Below are 14563 nucleotides of genomic sequence, written 5' to 3' on the forward strand. Positions count from 1 at the left end.
GATAGTTAAATATAGACAGATGATAGATGATAGATAGATAATAGATAGATATATGATAGTTAAATATAGATAGATGATAGATGATAAATAGATAGATAGATATAGATAATAGATAGATATAGATAATAGATTAGATAGATAGATAGATGACAGATAGATAGATAGATATATGATAGTTAAATATAGACAGATGATAGATGATAGATAGATAATAGATAGATATATGATAGTTAAATATAGATAGATGATAGATGATAAATAGATAGATAGATATAGATAATAGATATAGATAATAGATTAGATAGATGATAGATGATAGGTAGATAGATGATAGTTAGATAGGTAGATAGATGATAGGTAGGTAGATAGATAGATAGGTAGATAGATGATAGATGATAGGTAGATAGATAGATAGATAGATAGGTAGATGATAGGTAGATAGATAGATAGGTAGGTAGATAGATAGATGATAGGTAGATAGGTAGATAGATAGGTAATGACACACACACACATCTTGCCTTTTTCCACATATGCAGCTCAGACACCTGCAGGGAATCACCAGGTGCTATTCCATAGGCTCCCGGTAGTTGGCATTTCCTACTGAATGGAGTTGGGGGTAGAATTTATGATGTAACTGAACCAATTGCATGCAATGACAGTGGATGTTCTGTCTGGTGGCCTGGCTGTCCTGGCAGCAGCATTGGCCAGGCGTGGAACACTTGCATCATTGCCTGGTGACAGGGCAGGTGTTCTGCACCCAGCCATGGAGGCTGGGGAAGGCAGTTGGGGGCTATGAGGCCAGCAGGGGAGGGCATTTGGGGTGATCAGGTCAGCAGGGGGGCAGTTGGGGGCAAGCAGGCTGGCAGGCAGAGTGGTTAGGGGTGATTGGGCAGACAGGCAGGTGAGCAGATAGGAGCCAGCAGTCCCAAATTGCGAGAGAGATGTCCGACTGCTGGTTTAAGCCCAATCCCACAGGGACATCCCCCAGCAATTGGACATCCCCCAAGGGGTCCCAGATTGGAGAGGGTGCAGGCCAGGCTGAGGGACACTCCCATGCCTATGGTGGGGTCTCTTTTCTGTGTTCAGCACGGAAAGAGAATGATTCAGTTCTCTGAGTATAGGGGCTGGGGATTGAGAAATAGAAGACAGAGGCACAGGGAGAGAAGGAAAAAGCTGGGACCGGGTGGACTGCTGTCCTCTCCTGATGGAGAGACAGTGGCCCAGAGCCGATGCAACATGTTTATTTTATACCCCAACTATCAGGAAGTTTCACCAAAACTTGGGCTCGAGCATTCCTGGTGCTAGACTGGATTTACATATCAAAACCCACTCCCCGACATGTGGGCAAAGATAAGAGTCAATGCTGAGAACACATCTGCCTTTTTGATAAGATGTGTATCCAAGACGTGGCTCAGCTGACAGTTATTAAGGAAGAATGCCCAGGCGCTCTCCACACCCCTCCCCCCATGCATGAATTTTGTGCACTGGGCCACTAGTTTATTGTGAAATTGAATTCTTGATTTTCCTCGAAAACCTGGGCCTCTCCTGGATCCTGTTTTGGGAAAACAACATGGCCCACCAGTTACTAAAGCCAGGGATTTGGGGCCATTCTCTACCTCTTTCTTACACACCTCCAGTCCATCCAGTCCAGTAAAGGCTCAGGCCCTGCCTTCCGAACCAAGCTTGCATCCTCCCACTTCCTCCATCTCCACTGCACGCTGGTCTGTCCTAGCACACACCCTCCAAAGTACTTACAAGTCAACTTGTTTAAAGCGCAGTCTTGTGTTACTCCCTGGCTTAGAGTCCTTTAACCAGGTCCCAAGCCGAGCTGCCTCTCCTCGAGGCCCAGCCTGAGCTACGTGCTGCCTAACTCAACCTCCCTGCAGCGAGGCCAGGCTGCATCACCCTGGGCCCAGGTGCTTCCCAGGGAAAAGCTCTTCCCCTGACACCTCCGTGCTGCTGGCCCTCTGCGCAGGCTGCCCCTTCCCAAGGCTTCTCCTCCTCGGGGCTCCACATGGACTCCGCTCCATGCACCTGTCAGAGCCTGAGGTTTATCATACAGCACAGCACGTGTCAGTTTGGGTCCTTGTATTGTGTGTACTGAGTATTACTGGACTAGATGTGACCACAGCAGAGATGGTGACCTATCGGTGTGTCTCCAACACCTTTGGTTCCCCAGCTCCTAGCACAGGGCCTGTGACTATTGTAGAGATTTCCAGAATACCATTTTAATGTCCTTGTAGTTTCGTATCCCATATAATAAAAGAGGTTATATGCAAATTGACAATCACAAGATGACGCCTATCACCAGGCCGACAGGGGGGTTAGTGAGGGACAACCAAACAACTGAACAAGCACCTGCATGGGGCGGCCAGGCCAGCGGGGGCCTGTGAAGGGGCCATGAGGCAGGCAGGGAGCAACCAGGCCAGCAGAGGGGAGCAATTAGGGCAACCAGGCTGGCAGGGGGGGAGGGGGACAGTTGGGGGCAATTAGGCTGGCAGGGGCGGGGGGGGAACAACCATGCCTCTAGTACATATATATTTTCTATTTTCTTCATGGTTACCCTGGGAATTTACAATTAACAATGCAGTTTGGGTAAATACCATCCCCTGTATATAGTCCCATCCCCTCCACCTCATTTGTTCTATTGTCGTACAAATTATATTTTTATATGTTACATATCCATCAACAGACCTGCTATTGCTTTATGAAGTCTCTTTTTAAATCAAATAGGAGAGGAAATATCACTAAAAAGTACATGTATCCTGTCTTTTAGAGAAATCACCTGTTACTTTTACTGGTGCTCTTTCCTTCACGTGGATTAGAGTTAGTCAAACTTCCATCTCAAACAATTTGGTTCTTGACTAAGTTGTTCACAGAAAAAATGTCTCAGTTGTCCACCAAAACTAAAGTTTTCAACCTGACAACCCTTTCATGCTGAAACATCAACAAGACAAAAAGCATCTCTCAGGTAACAAGCAAAGGAGAGAATGCTTTTGCTGCTGGCAAAATAGATGAGCACAATTTTAAAACATAAAGAGGCCATCAAGAGTGCTGGTGTTGCTAAGGGTGTGGAAGTGCTCACAAAAGAACAAGCACAGGATATTGAATAGGAAAAAAAAAAAAAAAAAAAGACACCTGTTAATGGATAAATGAAAAGCAGTTAGCTGATGACAGCATTTCAGAGGTAGTGATAAGTGAAAAATTCCTTTAAGACCGTTAGAAAGTGGTTCCATCAGATTAAGAAAAGAAGTGTTTATTTATAAATTAAACAGGACATGAGACATGTGCTGTATATAAGAAAGGTTAAAGCAGGGAATCACTTGGGGCTCTGGAATGGATTAATTCACTTTACATCATTTCTAATGGGAAAAATGAGTCCGTTTTCGAATAAATCATTTCTCCAACAGCCTTCTGGAACAGATTAAGTTTGAGAAACGAGGTTCCACTGTAGTGCCTAGTGTTCTTTGATTCAGCCTGAAATATTCCCTTTAGTGTTTCTTATGGAACAAGTGTGCCAGTGGTGACTTCTCTGCCTTCGCTTCCCTTTGTTTTCCAGTCATGTTCTTTTTTTTTAAAATTAAACAAATCTTTATTGTTCAGATTATTACAATTGTTCCTCTTTTTCCTCTCATAGCTCCCCTCCACCCAGTACCCACCCTTCCTCTGCCCTTACCTCCCCCGACATTGTCCTCATCCATAGGTGTATGATTTTTGTCCAGTCTCTTTCCACACACCCCATACTCCTTTCCCCCTGAGAATTGTCAATCCACTCCCTTTCTATGCCCCTGATTCTATTATATTTACCAGTTTATTCTGTTCATCAGATTTTTTATTCACTTGATTTTCAGATTCACTTGTTGATAGATATGTATTTGTTGTTCATAATTTTTATCTTTATCTTCTTCTTCCTCTTCTTAAAGAATATCTTTCAGCATTTCATATAATACTGATTTGGTGTTGATGAACTCCTTTAGCTTTTTCTTATCTGTGAAGCTCTTTATCTGGCCTTCAATTCTGAAGGATAGCTTTGCTGGGTAGAGTAATCTTGGTTGTAGGTTCTTGCTATTCATCACTTTGAATATTTCTTACCACTCCCATCTGGCCTGTAAAGCTTCTGTTGAAAAATAAGCTGACAGTCGTATGTGTGCTCCCTGGTAACTGTTTTTCTCATACTACTTTTAATATTCTCTCTTTGTCTTTTGCTCTTGGCATTTTAATTATGATGTGTCTTGGTGTGGTCCTCTTTGGATTCCTTTTGTTTGGGGTTCTGTGAGCTTCCTGGACCTGTATGTCTATTTCTTTCACCAGGTGGAGGACGTTTGCTGTCATTATTTCTTCAAAAAGGTTTTCAGTATCTTGCTCTCTTTCTTCTTCTGGCACCCCCATAATTCTGATGTTGGTACGCTTAAAGTTGTCCCAGAGGCTCCTTACACTATCTTCATATTTTTGGATTCTTTTTGCTTTTCCGGTTGGGTGTTTTTTGCTTCTTTGTATTTCAAATCTTGATTCAATTCTTGCAATCCTCTAGTCTGCTGTTGGATCTCTGTATAATATATATTTTTTTATTTCAGTCAATGTATGCTTAATTTCTATTTGGTCCTTTTTCATATCCTCAAGTGTCTCGCTAAATTTATCAGCCTTTTCTAGAAAATTCTTGAAAAACCTTATAACCATGGTTTTGAACTCTATATTCAGTCATTTGCTTTCCTCCATTTCTTTCATTTGTGATCTGTTTCTTTGTCTCTTCATTTTGGCTGATTCCCTGTGTTGATAGGTTGGCTTTGTATGCTAGGTGTCCTATAGGGCCCAGTGGCTCAGCCTTCCCAGTTACCTGAGGTGGACACTTTTGGTGCACCCCTTTGTGGACTGTGTGCACAGCCTTGTAGTTAAGTCTTGATTGTTGTTGGTATCACTGGGAGGAATTGACCTCTAGGCCAATTGGCTGTGAGGATCAGCTGTGTCTACGCTGGGAGAACTTCTGTGCTGGAGACACCCTTATGAGACAATACCTGCAAAAGCCTCTGTGCTCAGTTTGGATGGGGCAGAGTCTCAGGGCGGAGCAGACAGCATTGGTTTTCTGTCAGCGCTGCCCTAATAGGCCCTTGGGTCTCAGTGTCCCTCAGTAATCGCTGCAAGCACCTCTGAGAGAAAGCTGCCCTCAAGTTCTGCCCACTGCCAGACAGTTCAGTTTCTCCCCGAATGAGTCTGGGTCCCCAGAGTCTCGCCAGGACCTGGAGGTCAGCACAGTCGGGAGCTTTTGTCTCCCTGCCTTGAGAAAGCCAGCTGTGTGTTCAGTTGCTCTCTCTCTCTCTGTGCTCATCTCAGTACCTCTGCCTCCTGCAGCTCCTCTGAGTCTCAGTGTGCTTTTCTCTTTCCTTTCAGTTGTAGAATTTCCACTCAGCCAGCCTTCTTGTGGTTCTGGATGATGTCCGTTTTGTCTTTTAGTTGTAGTTTTGAAATTGTTGTGTGAGGCAGCAGTTTAGGTATTTATCTATGCTGCCATCTTGGTTTCTCCTGGATGTCAAGTTCTTGGTGGAGGGTTTTCCAGCCCACCTTGCTCAGCCCACCTTTTGACCCACCTTGTTCAGGTCTTTCATGAGCAGGTACATGAGAGGTAGGAGTGTGTTGCTTTTCAGGGCCCACATTGGGAATATCATTTTCCAGCTTTTTCTTGTTTGGTGGAGGGAAGGGAAAAAAGTTTTTTTTCTTCACTTCTTGTTGCTCGCCCCCACCTCCCATCCCCTCCCATATCAAATAAATTGCCATTAATTGTTTTTTACAAATGACTTCAGGGAAAAGGCAAGTCAATTAAAGACAAGCCTTGTGGGTAGGGTTTTCCAGAGAACTGCCAAGCACTGCAAGATTTTGGTATATATATACACATAATTTTTTAATTGATTTTTTACAGAGAGGAAAGAAGAGGGATAGAGAGCCAGAAACATCGATGACAGAGAAACATCAATCATCTGCCTCTTGCACCCTCCCCCCCCCACCCCCCACTGGGAGATGTGCCTGCAACCAAAGTACATGCCCTTGACCAGAATCGGACCTGGGACCTTTCAGTCCGTAGGCGATGCTCTATCCACTGAGCCAAACCGGTTTTAGCTCCATATGATATTTTAAATTGATTTCAGAGAGGAAGGGAGAGAGAACAGAACATCAATGATGAGAGAGAATCATCAATCAGCTGCCTCCTGCACACCCCCTACTGGGGATCAAGCCTGAAACCTGGGCATGTGCACTGACCAGGAATCAAACCATGATCGTCTGGTTCATAGGTCAATGTTCAACCACTGAGCCACACTGACCGGGCATCACTGCAGGTTTTGACAATCCTCAGAGCAAAAGGCTTTGATGCACTCCAATCCCATCTCGACCGTCCCAGGGGCTGCTGAGAAGCCACAGTTTTCTTAAAGACTCCCAGATTGTCCAACCTTTTCATGCTCAGAGTCGTGACCAAGTTGACTTTTGGGGACAGTTTTGCCAGCCTTCTCCCTGGGTCCTCAGGGTCCCCGGGCACTGCTCCCGATGTGGCTCTACGGGGCCTCACAGCAGCTCCTGCCTGTTGAGTGGATGAGTAAATAACCTTTCAATGGGAAGCATTCTGGACACATTCCTTTGAATTAGACCGTGTCCGTGGCAGAGTGGTGAAATTCCCCACAGTTCACAGGGCCCGGACTTCCTGAGTCCTTCACTTCCCGAGTCCACCACCGTGGGCGCAGAACAAGCAGACTGCTGGGGGCCTCCTGCCACTGGCCCTGCAAAGTGCCTGGGACTCAGCTGGCTCCAGTGCTCTGTTACCAGGACCCAGAATGTGCTGTCGCTCCTGGCTTGTTGTCTAAATGAAAACAGGTTTGATCACTGAAACAGGAAATTTTGGGGGGTAAAAAAGACAGGATTTAGGACATTTGAGAAATTAAGGGGACCATGGAGGAAGCACAGAGCTACAGATCTGCAGAAGGTACATTTCCATGGAGTCGGGGAACTGGGAACAGCAAGGTCTATATTTACAAAATAAAGAGAAGGAAGCCCTTCATCCAGGAGAGGAAGGAAGCCCCAAGGGATAGGGAAACAATAAGGGGTGGCGGGTGTGTGTGTGTGTGTGTGTGTGTGTGTGTGTGTGTGTGTAAAGATCCTCACGTCTCATGTGAGATTCAACCTTTGAACCCAGCAGTTACTATAGTAACCAGTCCAAGGAAATAGTGACCAATCAGAGGGGATATCAAGGCACCAGGATCTGCAGCCTTTATAAGCCACAGGGAAAGGAACTCGGACCCTTCCCCCGCCCCACGTGGGAGTCTGTACTTGTTCTTTAATAAATCTCCACCTTTGCTATACCACCCTCTGTCCGTGGATTCATTCTTCGACTCCGACAGACAAAGAATCCGGGTTCCAGTCCAAAAATTCCATTTCACAACCTGGGACAGGTCTGGACTCCCAAGAAACTAGCTTCTGGGGAGCGCAGCCCCAGCTGAGCGGTGTGCAGGCTGCCGCCCGGCTCCCTTGGCCCTGTCGGGGCTGCGCTGTGTCTCCAGGAGCAATGAACTTGCAGAAGGCCTGGCTGCCCTGGCAAGGCCAGCTGAGGCTGCCACCAGGCCGTCCCTGCGGGAAACGCCTCCCCCGGCATTGCTGAGAGCTCCAGCCCCACTCCCTCTCTTCCCCTCCCCCAGAGGGAAAGATCTACATTAGGGGGGAAAAAGTTTACACTGAGCAAAATGTTTGTTGCCTGTCCTAGAATAACCATGGGACGCCTGCTCTGGAGTTGAACTGGGAAGAAGCTGCGGGCATCTGACTTAGCACCCCTGTTTTCAGAGGAGGGGCCTGAGGCCGGAGAGTTACCGACCCGTAGGCCGATGTTCGCACTGCGCAGCGTGGAACACCACCCGTGAGCCTGACCCCGGTTTCCACAGGGAACCCTGAGTGCATGGGGCTTCGGATTAAGACTCAGAACACAGCAGCTGTGGCGCCAGCTCTGCAGCGAACGTGTGTCTTCGGGCAACTCCCTTCAACTCTGGTCTTGATTCCAGGGCCTGAGCGGCCCTCTGCCAGGGGCTGTTGATAACAGTCTGAGAGCCCGGGCCGCCCCAGAGCCTATAAAACGCAGAGTCATATCCCGGTGGAGACTCAAGAATGACCTCTCCAAGCAAGTTCATCAAATCCCAAAATAAAATATTTCATCCTAGTCTGTCCCAAGCTATCAAGAACATGATCTGCCGTGATCAGAAGCAATTTGGGTCATCCACGGTCCACACATCAGCTGCCCTGGAGGTCAGGGTCAGGCCCGGGGCTCAGTCCCACACTCAGGTTAGGGAGTGTGTTCCGGTCCAAGGAACAGACGACTCTGCGCAGGGACCTCGGTCCTTCAACGGAGGGCTTCCTCTGACTCTGACGGTCCCTCCAGCGCCCACTCTGTCACCGCCTGGGAAATGGCCTTGGCTTCTACCGAAAAGGTCTGAAGTTTCTCAAGAAATAGCAGAGGATTCTGGAAACATTATGGCCTCAGCAATCAAGATCTTTCATCCAGTTTTTCCTGCTGCCCAAGAGGGGGGGGCCCAAACCAGACAGCCGCGGGCTTGCCTGCCCCGGGGGGCTGGGAGCCACTGCGCTAGCCGATCACTGCGTCCCCTCCTCCCAGCCCGCCGTTAGCAGGTTAGCCGAGAAGCCACACAAAGTCACAAGCGCGCCTCTGACATGTATGTGTGGCGTGGCTGTGGGGTGGGTGTGTCCTGAACTTTCCCCTAAAAGGCTTAAGCAGAGGCCCCCCGGCGCTGAGCGGGAGCGGCTGGGACGGTTCGCTCCTCACACCAATCCCCATGGCCACCGTGTCTGCATGTAATGGAGCCTCGTGTGAGCTTGCAAAGTCGGGGAAGGGCAGGGTACAGTGCTGGGACAGCTCGGGAACCACATCTGAGAATCGTGGACTCAGGTAAGGTACCTGAGAATGAGGGGCGCAGCGGGTGTGTGTGTGTGTGTGTGTGTGTCTGTGTGTGTGTGTGTGTGTGTCCATAACAAAGAACTGTAGGTCCCTCCAGCGCCCACTCTGTCACCGCCACTGCCCCACCTGCCTGGGACTGACGGGCCCTTACAGGTTGAACTGTGTCCCCAAAAGTCTTAATCCCCAGTTCCCAGTACCTTGAAGTGACCTTCAAGGACACAGGACTGACAGCAGCCCCAGAAGCTAGAACGGGCATGAGAGTCTCCCTCCCAGCCTCCAGGAGGAGCAGCCAACACCTGGACTTCAGACTCTCCTCCAAACAGCGTAGATTATGGTTGTGACAGGAAATAAATACAACGAGGTCCTGCAATGTGGGATTTTCACTCTTAAAACCAGGACAGTGCCCTGACTGGTTTGACTCAGTGGATAAAGCGTTGGCCTGCGGACTGAAGGGTCCTGGGTTCGATTCCAGTCAAGGGCATGTACCTTGGTTGCGGGCACATCCCCAGTGGGAGGCGTGCAGGAGGCAGCTTATTGACGTTTCTCTCTCATTGATGTTTCTTACTCTCTATCCCTCTCTCTTCCTCTCTGTAAAAAATCAATAAAATATATTTAAACTTAAAAACAAACAAACAAACAAACAAAAAAAACAGGACAGTCCCGATGAACCGGAATGGGAAGCCCACATTTCCACCAGAGGAGACGGATGCTCAGAGCCTGACCTGCTGTCGCAGTCCGTTCGGGCTGCTATAAACAGAACGCTAAGGCAGGGTGGCTTATCACAAGGGAAATTTATGTCTCAGGGTCTGGAGGCTGGAAGTCCAAAGTCAAGGTGGTGGCAGACTCAGTATCAGTGAGGTCCTGCTTCATAGATATGGTCCTCACATGGTGGAAAGGGAGAGAGAAATCTCTGGGGTCTCCTTTATGAGGGCACTAATCTCAGTCATCAGGGCTCCACCCTCATGACCCAGGCACTTCCCACCACCTCACACAGTACACTGGAAAGTGGGATTTCAACCTATGAACTGCGGGGTGGGGCACAAACATTCAGTCCATGGCAATTGCCAAGGGCAACCTAGCAAATCATGTGAGACCAAGAGTAAAATCCAATTTCTAAGAGTTGACCATGACCCCCAGGTGATTTGCATACACAGAATACAGACACTGTACACACTTGAATGAACGAGGGAGCAGCCCTACAACCTGGGGCTGGGAGTACTTAGTGCAGGTTCAGGCTCAGTCTGTCTGGGCCACATAGATCCCTAGAACTTGCATTACTTTTCTTTTTTTTAATACATATTTTTGTTGATTTCAGAGAGTAAGGGAGAAGGAGAGATAAACATCTATGATGAGAGAGAATCATTGATTGTCTGCCTGCTGCACACCCCCTACTGGGGTTCAAGCCCACAACCTGGGCATGTGCCCTTGACCAGAATTGAACTCAGGACCCTTTAGTATGCAGGCTGATGCTCCTTCCACTGAGCAAAATTCTGGCCAGGGCCAGAATTTGCATTTCTGACAAGTGCAATTTTTTAAAGTTCAAAGTTACAGGAATTCTATTCCCAGCTCTGTAACCCCGGGCTGGGGGCTGGTGTGGAGCTAAAACCTTGCTCCTCACAGGGACCTCTGCAGCCAAGACATCCCACCCCATTGAAAATCGCCACACTGGGTGTCAGACCACCCTGTTCCTCACCTCCCCTCTCCGACCAGTCTCAGGGTGCTTTCTTTAGTTCTCTAGTTGTAGAACTTCCACTCAGCCAGACTTCAGGTGGTTCTGAAAGATGGTATTCTGTGTTTTAGTTGTAATTTTGATGTGGTTGTGGGAGGTGGCAAGTATGGGTTGCCATCTTGGTTCTCTGGAGATGTACTTCTGTTTTAAGTTCAAGGTCACTGTGTCAGAATGCTCTAATGCTGCCAGAGGGCGTTTAGAGCAGTTGGGACTAGAGAGTCTTGTGATCAGAGCTCTATCGCCCCCTAGAGTCTGAGAAAGACATTAATGTCTGTGCCAACTTCCTTTATCCACATTCTTTCTTTATTGTTTTTAGGAGGGAGGAAGAGAGAGAAACATTGATCGGTTGTCTCTCCCACACGTCCCAAATGGAGATCGAACCTGAAACCTGGGTATGTGCCCTGACCGGAATCAAACCTGCCACCTTTTGGTGCACAGGACGATGCTCCAATCAACTGAGCAACGCCAGTCAGGGTTTTAAAACTGTATTGACTTGAGAGAGGAAGGAGGAGAGTGAGAGAGAATCATTTTTTGGTTGACTTCCTGTGTGTACCCTGGCTGGGGATCAAGCCACAACCTTTGCATATTGTGCGAAGCTCTAACCAACGGTTACCTGGCCAGGGCTCCTTTCCTACCTTCTTGACCCTCTACAACACATGTGTCAAACACAAGGCCCGCGGGCCAAATCCGTCCCGCCAGGCCTTGCAATGTGGCCCGCACCGTGCTGTCATCACTGCATTCCGCTGCGTTTCCATCACAATGACAGTTTATGACTGTTCAGTAAACCATTCGGCCCGCGATTTAGGCTGGATTTTAGATTTTGGCCCCTTCTCTGATTGAGTTCGACACCCCTACTCTACAACATGTAAGAGCGTGTGGGTCCCCAAGGTGCTTACAGGAACGTGCGGGCCAGGCCTCATGGCAGCTGGCCCAGAGGCCATCGTGGGTGCTGTCCGTTCTGGCGCTCACAGGTACTGATGACCTCACAGGTGTTTTGTTTTGTTTTTTGTTTTTAAAAATATTTTATTGATTTTTTACAAAGAGGAAGAGAGAGGGATAGAGAGTTAGAAACATCGATGAGAGAGAAACATCGACCAGCTGACTCCTTGCTCACCCCCTACTGGGGATGTGCTCACAACCAGGGTACATGCCCTTGACCGAAATCTAACCTGGGACCTTGAGTTCACAGGCCAACACTCTACCCACTGAGCCACACTGGTTAGGGCAATGACCTCTCAGGTTTCTGGGCTCAGGGGAAGGGGTATCTGAAAGCAGGGGCTCCCTGGGGAGGGGCGGGGACCTGACACTCCTGGGCGCTGCTCTAGCCAGGGCTCTGCACATCAGCCCTCTGAAGAAGGTGGGAAGTGACAGAGATGGTGTCCACGTCCCAGGTCCAGCGAACACCCGCCCCCACTCCGGGAAGAAACTGTGAGGCTGAGATGTGGGGAGGCCCTCTGTGTCCCCACAAACCACAGCGCTAATGGGGCTCTGGGCTGCGTCTTTCTCTCAGGCTCCCTGGCCCGGCCGCCCCGAGCTGGAGCCCTGGCCTTGCCATCGTCACCGCATGTTTCCCTCCGAGTGCACTGCTGCCTGTGAGCTGCACCCCCCGCCCCCCGTCCAACCTAATGTCCACCCTGTCCCAGCGTGGCGGTGGCAATGCCTGGCTCAGTCTAGAGGAGAGTGCTGAGCCCCACATTACCCAGGTGCTCTGAAAGGCCCGCGGATGGAAGGGGCCGCATGCTGACCTGACCGCTCAGGGAGGCCTGCCTGGTGGCCTTGCAAACTCAGACCTAAAGTCACCACTAAGGACGGTCTGACATTAACTAAACTCAGTGATGGGGTTAGTCACCTCCTAGGCTGGTATCTTCCCTGACCAGGTCCCCTTGGGGCACCACCTAATGAGCCTGGATGCCAGGACAGGTGCCACACTCCCCTTATTGTTACCATGGTAATTGTGGACTGTTGGCTATCCTACACCCATCTACACAAGTGTCTATCATTTTACTTGTTGTCCATCCTTGAGGTTCCCCCACTTTGCTTTCTCCAGCCTCTCTGACCTATCACCAATGGATTTCATCTAACTTAGATGAAATATCATATCGCCTTTGATATGTGATGTATAAATACAGATGTAATATCTCCCCCTCTGATGGCAATGTATAAATACAGATGTAACCCGCCATTCTCCGGAGCATTATCCCAATCTGTTGAAGTTCTGCTTCCCGGCAATCGTTGACAGTTTATCTCAAATAAACTCACAAAAATTATTTGCAGGTTTGAATGTTGTTTTTTATGTTAACATGCACAACCTAAGAAATGAACAAAAATGGGTCCAGGCCACAAACTGGGAGAAGGTCCTTACAATGCACACACACAGCAAAGGAACAGATAACAGGTTACACACACACACACACACACACACACACACACACACACGCCTGCATATACATCAATAAGAAAGTATTCAGAAGGATCGGGCAAAGAATATGAATAAGCAGACCAAACCCAAGTGAATGGTGTGCGATGGACAGATGTTGAGCAGCTGGATGCGAATCTGTGTGGGCACCTATGAGTGCCCCTTGGAGACCCTGCTGCACCCAGAGACTTGGAGGTGGGCTCAGGCTTCACCGGCAATGTCACTCAGACCCCAAAGGGGAGGCGTGGCCCCTCAGCGCTCAGAAATTTGAGGGGGTGCTGCTGAGGCAGGCTTTACTGGCAGGGCCCAGCACACGTGTCCTGCAGCGCGCAGTGCAGAGCTGTCCCACGGTTTCACCCACAGACACAGAGCATTCTTTTCTTGGGTTTAATATGCACTGAATGTTTCTAGGATGGGAACCTAAAGCTGCTCCAGAAAACGAAGTCTGTATTTCTTAGTTTTCCCATTTGAAAATAAGGGAAGTGATTTCCTATTCTTCGTCTTCCAGAATGTCTCTCTCCGCCCTCTTCACATGCACTTCACATGCACTAGTCCCGCTGTTTCTGAGTGGCCTGGCATGAGATTCCTGCCTGTGTTTGCTCTTCCTCAGCTGCCTGTACAACGCCCACTCCCACTTCTGAGTCTGTCTCCCCATCCCTCCCCTTCTAATTTGTCCAAAACATCTTCTATACCCAATGTTGCCTCACTGTCTTTGGAATTTCCAATGTGCATGTATTAAAACATTGATTTTTCGCTAAAACCGGTTTGGCTCAGTGGATAGATTGTCGGCTTGCGGACTGAAAGGTCCTGGGTTTGATTCCGGTCAGGGGCATGTACCTTGGTTGCAGGCACATCCCCAGTAGAGGGTGTGCAGGAGGCAGCTGATCGATGACTCTCTTTGGGGTTTCTGACTATCCCTCTCTCTTCCTCTCTGTAAAAAAACAATAAAAATATTTTTTTTAAATAAAATAAAACATTGATTTTCTCCTGTTAATCTGTCTCTGTTAATTTGATTAGTAGTCCAACCTAGAATAATTTAGGTGGGAAAATAAGTATTTTTTAAAATATATTTTTATTGATTTCAGAGAGGAAGAGAGGGAGAGAGAGGTAGAAACATCAGTGATGAGAAAATCATTGATCAGCTGCCTCCTGTACATTTCCCTACCTGGGCCTGGGCCCTTGATCAGAATCAAACCCTGGACCCTTCATTTTGAGGGCCAACTCTATCCACTGAGCCAAACGGACTAGGGCAGGAGAAGTATTTTTTATTTATTTATCTTTATTATTGAAATTATTACAGATGTCCCCTTTTCCCTTCCACCCCACACCAGTTCACCCCCACGGCCTTCACCCCACTGTTGTCTGTGTCCACGGGCTGTGCACATATGCATCCAAATTCTTCAGCTAACCTCTCACCCACTCCCGCCTTCCCCTGAGATTGTCAGTCTGTCCCATGGGTCTGTGTCTATGGATCTATTTT

General features: G+C 48.3%; 1 long non-coding RNA gene across 1 annotated transcript; it reads left to right on the top strand.

The window, feature by feature from the left end:
• Positions 1–2539: 2539 nt before the first annotated feature.
• LOC118704786 lies at positions 2540–14195 on the top strand. Its single transcript, XR_004983512.1, has 3 exons — positions 2540–3077; positions 10294–10306; positions 14185–14195. It is a non-coding gene; the product is annotated as an uncharacterized LOC118704786 (long non-coding RNA).
• The last annotated feature ends 368 nt before the right edge of the window (positions 14196–14563 follow it).

The sequence above is a fragment of the Pipistrellus kuhlii genome, unplaced genomic scaffold, assembly GCF_014108245.1.
Source record: "Pipistrellus kuhlii isolate mPipKuh1 unplaced genomic scaffold, mPipKuh1.p scaffold_m20_p_47, whole genome shotgun sequence".
In the NCBI taxonomy this organism is placed as follows: Eukaryota; Metazoa; Chordata; class Mammalia; order Chiroptera; family Vespertilionidae; genus Pipistrellus; species Pipistrellus kuhlii.